The sequence below is a fragment of the Equus przewalskii genome, chromosome 14 (genome assembly GCF_037783145.1).
Source record: "Equus przewalskii isolate Varuska chromosome 14, EquPr2, whole genome shotgun sequence".
In the NCBI taxonomy this organism is placed as follows: domain Eukaryota; kingdom Metazoa; phylum Chordata; class Mammalia; order Perissodactyla; family Equidae; genus Equus; species Equus przewalskii.
In genome coordinates, this window is record NC_091844.1 from 10,379,075 (window position 1) to 10,387,997 (window position 8,923).

Consider the following 8,923-nt stretch of genomic DNA (forward strand, 5'->3'; position numbering starts at 1 on the left):
TGTTTGTGAAGTTCCCATTCAAGTCGTTTACCTAGTTTTCTGTTTACTAATTTATACTTCTTTATATATTCTGGATGCAAGCCCAATAACCTTCCACTGAGGCTTAAAATTCACTCATATACACTCATTTAATGGTGTGTTTAAATAAACAAGTTCTTAATTTTAATAATGTCCAATTTGTCAATAATTTCCTTTATGAATATGCCTTTTTTCTGTCCTATTTAAGAAATTTTTCCGTAACTTAAGGTCATAATGATGTCTGATATTATCTTCTATAAACTTTTTTGTTTTTCTTGTTGGTTTTAGAACTACAGTCCATCTGGAATTGATTTTTGTGTATTGTTGAGGTAGGTGTTGAGACTTTTTTAAAATTCCATATAGATTTCCAATTAACTCAGCACCATTTGTTGAAAAGACTATCTTTTCCCCACTGGTATGCATGACTACCCAGTCCTATCAAGTGTCCGAATAGGTGTGGCTTTGCTTTTGGGCTCTCTCTCCTATTCTGTTGGTCTATTTTTCTATCTGACAAATACCTGTTTGTTTTAATTACTGTAGCTTTACAGTGAAATCTTGTTCTCCACTAGAGCAGGTCCTTTCATGTTATAATTCGTCTTCATAAAGTATCTTGGAGCCAGGCCTGATGGCCTAGTGGTTAAAGATCTGCGCTCTCTGCTTTGGAGGCCTGGGTTCGCTTCCTGGTCAGAGAACCACACCTCCTGGCTGTCAGTTGCCATACTGTGGCAGCAACTTGCATAGAAGAACTTACAAGTAGGATATACAGCCATGTAGTGGGGCTCTGGAGAGAAGAAGCAGAAAAAGGAAAGATTGGCAACAGATTTGTTAGCTCAGGGCGAATCCTTCCCTGCAAAATAAACCCCAAAAGACAAAAACCCGTACATTAAAAAAAAGGTATCTTCGCTATTTTTGCTTTTGCATTCCCATATAATTTAAAAATCATTTAGTGAAATTCCGTGTAAAAATCTGTTATGATTTGTAATGTACTATATCAAATTATGGATACATTTAGGGCGAATTGACATCTTTATAATATTGAGTCTTCTAGTACGTAAACACATTCTTCTATTTATTTGATCTTTCTCAGTAATATTTCATAGTTTTCTGTGTAAAGATATTGATCCACAATGTTTTAGATGCTTGTTACTAGGTAGTTGAAATTTTTCGATGCTTCTATAAGTGGGTATGTTTCATTTTAAGTTTTTTATTTTTTGATTCTTGCTGACATATAAAACTCACTTGCATTTTGTATTTTGACCTTGTACTATATTCAGCAACCTTGCTAAAAGTCAATTACTCAATCTAGTAATTTAGTGGTAAATTCTTTTGGATTTTCTACATATTCATCTGTGCAAAATAACATTTTTATTCTGTCACAATTCTTATACTTTTAATTTTTTCTTGATGTAGTACACTGCCTAGGACCGCCCATATGAAGCTGAATAGCGGTGATGATAATGCACATTCTTGTCTTCTTTGTCATTACAGAGGGACAGTTTTCAACATTTCACCATAAAGTATGATACTTGCTATAGGTTAGTGTTTTTTTCTAAAGATACTATTTATTGGATTAACAAAGTTAACTTCACTTTCTAATTAAGAGATTTAATCCTGAATAAATGTTGAAATTTAGCAAATGTTTTTCTGCATCTATTTTGATGATCATATTATTTTCTTCTTTATTATGTTGATGTAGTTAGTTTATGTTGATTGATTTTCAAATATTAGTTTAACTTTGTACTCCTGGAATAAAGTCAACTTGATTTTTACATGTTAACCTTTTTGTGTATATTGCTAAATTTGATTTGTTAGTATTTTGTTTGATATTTTTGCTCTTTAATGAGATTGAGTTGTGTAAATTTTCATTCGCATAATGGCCTTATCAGGTTTTGGCGTTAAGATTAAGCCAGCCTCAAAAAATGAATTGGGAACAATCTGTTTTCTGGAAGAGTATTATAAGAGTAGAACGATTACTTCCTTAAATGTTTAGTAGCATTACATTGGTGAAGCCATCTGGACCTGTAGTTTTCATTGTGGGAAGGTTTTAAATTGCAAATTTATTTTCTTTAGTAATAATAAGACTATTCAGATATAATCCTTCTTAAGTCAGTTTTAGTATTTTTATTTATTTAAAGGAATTTGTCTATTTAATTTAAACTTAAAATTTTAGACATAATGTTATTCATAAAATCCTGCAATTATCTCTTTAATGTGGCAGGATCTGTAGTGATGTCCCCCTTTTCATTCCTGATATTGACTATTTTTGCCTTTTTTTTTTTTTCAGTGAGTCTCACCAGGAAAATGTCGATTTTATTAGTCTTTTCAATGAACCAATTTCTGGCTTTTTTGATCCTTTCTACTGTGCTTTTTGTTCTATTTCACTAATTTCTTCTCTTTTTTCCTATTCTTTTTCAGAATAATTTGCTGTTATTTTGCCTAAATTCTTGAGAATGGGAGTTTAAATCATATTTTCAGTCTTCTTTTCTAATATATGTGTTTTGAGCAGATAATACATTTTCCACTAAGGCAAGGTATTTAGGTACATCTCACAAGTTTTAATATGTCATATTTTCATTAATGACTGGTTAAAAATATTTTCTAATTTCCATTGTGATTCCTCTTTGACCCATGGGTTATTTTAAAATTGTATTTCTTAGTTACCAAACATCTAGGGATTTTTTATTATACCCATTCCTGTGCATGTGTAGTGGCTTTAATTCACATTTCCCTAATTAGTAATGATGTCAGGCATCTTTTGATCTATTTATTAGCCATTCATATTTCTTTGGAGAAATGTCTGTTCAAATATTTTGCCCACTTTTTTAATGGGGTTATTTTTTTAATTTATTGAGTTGTAAGATTTCTTTATATATTCTACATACAAGTCCCTTATCAAATATATAATTTGCAAATATTTTGATTGTCTTTTTACTTTCTTTTTCTTTTGTTTCCCCCTTTAAATTAATTCATTGGTGTTCTATTGCCAGTTTGCTGAACAAGGGTTCTGGCGACATCTATGATATGCTATGAAATTCTTATATGAAGAGGCAATTTGGAGGCTAAAAGCACTGGTCTAGCTGCTTAGCTTCCAACACTTCCAGAAAATTCCTTTATGCTATATTTATATAAACTTTTGTATCCAGGAACTAAAGGAGCAAAGTAAAGAAACATATTTCTTATATTGCTAATTATGTCATACTTTATATGCATTCATACAGATCTCCTTTAAGATATCTGCTACAATGATTTCTGTAGTATATGGTACAAAGAATAAAACGTATTTTAAAAGAAGCCCAAGGTTGTAACATTGATCACTCTTTTTACTTTCTTTTTTTTTTTTTTTAAGATTGGTGCCTGAGATAACAGCTGTTGCCAATCTTCCTTTTTTTTTTTCCTCCCCAAATCCCCCAGTACATAGTTGTATATTTTAGTTGTGGGTCCTTCTAGTTGTGGCATGTGGGACACCGCCTCAACATGGCCTAATGAGCAGCGCCATGTCCGCACCCAGGAACTGAACCCTGGGCCGCCAAAGCGGAGCACATGAACTTAACCATTTGGCCACGGGGCCAGCCCCCTCTTTTTACTTTCTTGATGGTGTACTTTGAAACACAAAAGTTTATGATTTTGATGAATTCTAACTCATCTTCTTTTTTATCACTTATGCTTTCAGGTGTCGTATATAAGATATCAATGCCTAACTCAAGGTCACAAAGAATTACTCCTCTGTTTTCTTCTAAGAGGTTTATAGTTTTAGCTCTTACATTTATGTCTATGATGCACTGTGAGTTAATTTTTGTGTATGATGTAAGGAAAAGATGTAAATTCATTCTTTGGCATGTGAATATCCAGTTGTTTCAGCAACATTTGTTGAAAAGAGTATTCTTTCCCCATTGAATCATCTTAGCATTATTGTCAAAAATCAGTTAGCTGTAAATGTGAGAGTTTGTTTCTGTGTTATCAATTCTACTCCCTTAATATACATGTCTGTCCTGTGCCAGTACCACAGTATCTTGATTTCTGTAACTTCACAGTAACTTTTGAAATTGGGAAATGTGAGTCCTCCATCTTTGTTCTTTTTCAAGACTGCTTTGGCCACTGTGGGTATTTCCATATGAATTTTAGAATCAGCTTGTCAGTTGCTGCAAAAAAAACAAAGTGAGCTGGGTTTCTGATCAGCATTGCATTAAATCTATAAATCAATTTGGGAAGTATTACCATATTAACAATATTAGTTCTTCTGATCTGTGATCCTGGGATATCTTTCTATTTACTTAGGTCTTCTTTAATTTCCTTCAACAGTGTTTTGCAGTTTTCAGTGTACCAGTCTTATGTTTCCTTTGTTAAATTTATTTCTATGTATTTTATTATTTTTAATGCTACTGTAAATGGGATTGTTTTCCTTTTTTTTAAAAGATTGGCACCTGAGCTAACAACTGATGCCAATTTTTTTTTCTGCTTTTTCTCCCTGAATCCCCCCAGTACATAGTTGCATATTTTAGTTGTTGGTCCTTCTAATTGTGGCATGTGGGACTCTGCGTCAGCATGGCCCGATGAGCAGTGTCATGTCTGCACCCAGGATCCAACCCGGTGAAACCCTGGGCCGCCGAAGCGGAGCACGTGAACTTAACCACTCGGGCATGGGGCCAGACCCAGACTGTTTTCTAAATATCATTTCGGATCGTTTATTGCTAATGTATGGAAATATAATTGATTTTTGTATATTGATCTTGTATACTTCAGTCTTTCCCGAACTTGTTTATTAGTTCCAATAGTTTTTAGTGAATTCCTCAGGATTTTCTATCTACATGATCCTGTCATTTGCAAATAGAAATGGTTTTACTCTCACTTTCAAATGTGGATGTCTTTTATTTCTTTTACTTGCCAATTGCCCTAGCTAGTACTTTCACTACACTGTTGAATAGAAATGGCGAGAATAGATATTTTTGTTCTGTTCCTGATCTTAGGAGGAAAGCATTTAGCCTTTCATCAATTAGTATGATGTTAGCTGTTGCTTTGTAATGGATGCCCTTTATCAGGTTGAGGAAGTTCCCTTCCATTCCTAGTTTGTTGAGTGTTTTTATCATGAAAAAGTGTTGGATTTTGTCAAATGCTTTTTTTCATCTATTGAGATGCTCATGTGATATTTTGTCCTTTGTTCTGTTAATATGGTTCATTGCAATTATGGATTTTCATGTTAAACCAACCTTGCATTTCTGGATAAATACCACTTATTCATGGTGTCTAATCCTTTTTAATATGTTGCTGGGTTAATTTTACTAGTATTTCAGTGAGAATTCTTCCATTCTCATTCGTAAGGGATATTACTAACTTCATAAGATATTACTAATCTCATACAGTTGAGATGCATCTCTTTAAGAATTTTTCCTTTCATTAGGCATTTAGTTTGTTGGCATATAGTTGTTCATAATATTCCCCTATAATCCTTTTATTTCTGTAATGTTGATCGTGATGCCCCCTTTTTCATTCCTGATTTTAATTATTTCAATCTTCCTTACTTTTTTCTTGATCAGTGGAGTTGAAGGTTTGATCTTTTCAAAGAATCAACTTTTTGTTTATAATTTTCATCAAATTTAGAAATTTTACAGCCATTGTTCCTTCAAATATTGTTTCTTTCTTTTCTTCTCTCTACTCTCCATCTGGAACTCTAATAACATGTATGTTAGAACATTTGGTATGGTCCTACAGGTCACTAAGCTCTGTTCAGTTTTATTTTCAGTCTAATTTCTCTGTGCTTTATTTTATTTCATCTTATTTTATGTGTGTGTGTGTGAGGAAGATTGGCCCTAAGCTAACATATGTTGCCAATCCTCCTCTTTTTGCTTGAGGAAGATTGTCACTGAACTAACATCTGTGCCAATCTTCTTCTGCTTTTATGTGGGATGCTGTCACAGTGTAGCTTGGTGAGTGGTGTGAGGTCTATGCCCAGGATCTGAACCCACGAACCCTGGGCCACCAAAGCGGAGCACACAAACTTAACCACTATGCCACTGGGCAAGCCCCTCTCTGTGCTTTATTTTAGATAAATTCTTTATGTATATCTTCCAATTCACTCATTTTTTTTCCTCCACAATGTTTAATCTGCTGTTAAGTCCATCCAGTGAATTTTTAATTTCAGATATTGTATTTTTCACCTCCAGAAGTTCCATATACACACACTCCAACACCCACAATGGACAAATGAACAGAGGGGATAGATAGAAAACAAATAACAAGATGGTAGGTCAATCTCTCATCTAATAAGAAGGAATGAAAGCTAGCCTGTTAGTCTGCTGCCAGGACTATTAAATGTCTGATTTTGAAATAAAATACATTCTAAATGGTTCAATCTTCGTGTTTTGCTGGTAGGAAAATTAAAGTTCAGGAAGTTTTTGAAACTTGCCTACAGATAGACAACTACCTCAGGGCTGAGCCAAGTCCAGGACCAGGGCTCTTTTCATTAATAGTAACACCACTTACATTTAGTTTGCCCTTCACAAATTTGGGTAGCACCTCCTCATGCTCCTTAACCTTGTTTATTATGCTGTACCACTTGTCCTGCGGAGATGACATTTCCTCCTATTTTTCTTTGTGGGAGAATCTTGGGAGATTTTTGAATACTTGTTTCTCAGAACCTCTGTGTTTCTGCAGTTGATTCTATGCCAACCTTAAGTGAAAAAAATTATAGGAAGAAAACCATAGCATATCTCCCTATCTTGTCCTACTGAAGGCCACACATTGGTAGCCACAAGAGTAATGGTCTTGTTTGAGAACTGCTATCTGCCTTTGTCACTTCAATACTAAAGGAATCAGAAGTTGTTTTATACTTTCAAAGAGGCCTGGGATTGTTGATAGTTTACTCTTCAATGAGTCTCATTTTGAGAAGGAATGGCAAGGTTGGGTAGCAATTCTGCGTGTAAGTTTTTTGCAGTGAGTCCTTCAGTGTATAAAGGGTAAAACCAATTCATTTTGCTCCCAAGATTATTTCCTACTTATTAGGAATTTTTTTTGGTAAGGTTATTTCTTGAGGTACATATTTGTAGATATCATAAAAGATAAGGGAGATCGTGTAAGGAAGGAAATCAAACAAAATACCCAAAACAACTCATTAGATATTAAAATTAAAACTTAGGGATGGGATGGGAAATGATAGGTTCTTTTCATCCAGCTGTTACATACAGTGCAACTGTCTTCAAAAATGGGAATGGAAAAGGTAAGACACCAATTCAATTTCAGAACAAAGCTGTGGTCTTGGATTTACAGCTTTTAAAGTCTTTAAAAATTGGTTGGTTATCAAATACATCTTCCTGAATAGGCCAAGGAGGATAAGTCTAATTTAGTTGTGTGGTGTTTTTTTTTGTTTTGTGTTGTTTTGTTTTGGCGAGGATGATTGGCCCTGAGCTAACATCTGTTGCCAATCTTCCTCTTTTTGCTTGAGGAAGACTGTTGCTGAGCTGACATCTGTGCCAGTCTTCCTTTATTTTGTATGTGGGATGCCGCCAAAGCATGGCTTGATGAGTGGTACAAGTCCATGCCCGGGATCCGAACCTGCAAACCCTGGGCTGCTGAAGCAGAGCACATGAACTTAACCACTATGCCATGGGGCCAGCCCCTGATTTAGTTTTAGTTCATTAAGCTGCTCTCTGGCCAGAAGTTCATGGAGAGACATACTGTTGTGGGAGTTACATCCAGTATTTTCTAGTCCAATCATAACATTTGAGCCCACTGGGTGGAGAAGACAACCAGAGTTGCTTGTTTGGGGTCTGCCTGTTGATCACATAGGTTCCCAGATCACCAGTTTAAACACTAGGTGAACATATGGTTAAAACACCACTCCCAAATGAGACATGGTCTTCAAACATGTAGAGTTTGTCTGCAGGGTCTTTAAAGAACTCTACTAAAAACCCCAACATCTCCTCTGCCAGTGCTTCACAGGAGTCCCATCAACAGAGATTGACCCCAAACCTGAAATTCAGCACATGGACATTTGGCTTTTTCATGTGTGGAATCTGGTTGAGGTAATGGCAGGTACAAACTGGACTAGCCCAGGAAGAGCCCGTGGGGGCTTGCAGGGTGCAGCCTCCCCCCCAACCATGCCCCCTCTCCACCTGCTTTTAGGTTTTGTGTATTAGTTTACAAGGGCTGCTATAACAAAATACCACAGACTGAGGGGCTCAAGCAACAGAAATGTATTGTCTCACAGTTCTTGGGGCTAGCAGTCTGAGATCAAGATGTCAGCAGGGCTCCCTTCTAGGGGCTGTGAGGGAGAAACTGTTCCATGCCTCTGGCTTAGCTTTTGGGGGGTTGCTGATATTCCTTGGTTTATAGAAGCATCATCCTAACGTCTGCCTTCATGTTCACATGGTGTTCTCCCTGTGTGTGCATGCCTGTATCCAAAGCCCTCTTTAATTAATTAATTTATTTATTTATTGTGAAGAAGATTGGCCCTGAGCTAACATCCTTCCCAATCTTCCTCTACTTTGTATGCGGGACGAGAACACAGCATGGCTTGATGAGCGGTGTGTAGGTCAGCACCGAAGATCCAAACCTGTGAAACCTGGGCCACTGAAGTGGAGCACACAAACCTAACCACTACACCACCAGGCTGGCCCTTTAAATGTCCTCTTTTTATAAGGACACCCAGTGATATTGGACTGGGCTACTCCAGTATGAACTCATTTTGGCTAATTACATCTGCAACAACATTTTCCCAAATAAGATCACATTTTGAGGTGTGAGGGGTTAGGACTTCAACATATGAGTTTTGGTGGGGACACAAGTCAACTCATAACTCTTTGCTAGGGTAGGTCTAGAGGATAGTTAATTCGGGAAAAGTTCAGTCCCACTACTAAGGTGTGACTCTTCTAAGGTCTCCACGGGATGAGCTGTGTGATTCAGAGTTCCAAGG

General features: G+C 36.1%; 1 long non-coding RNA gene across 1 annotated transcript; it reads left to right on the forward strand.

The window, feature by feature from the left end:
* The first annotated feature begins 217 nt into the window (after positions 1-217).
* LOC139075502 (uncharacterized) lies at positions 218-1,795 on the forward strand. Its single transcript, XR_011525883.1, has 2 exons — positions 218-347; positions 1,507-1,795. It is a non-coding gene; the product is annotated as an uncharacterized lncRNA (long non-coding RNA).
* The last annotated feature ends 7,128 nt before the right edge of the window (positions 1,796-8,923 follow it).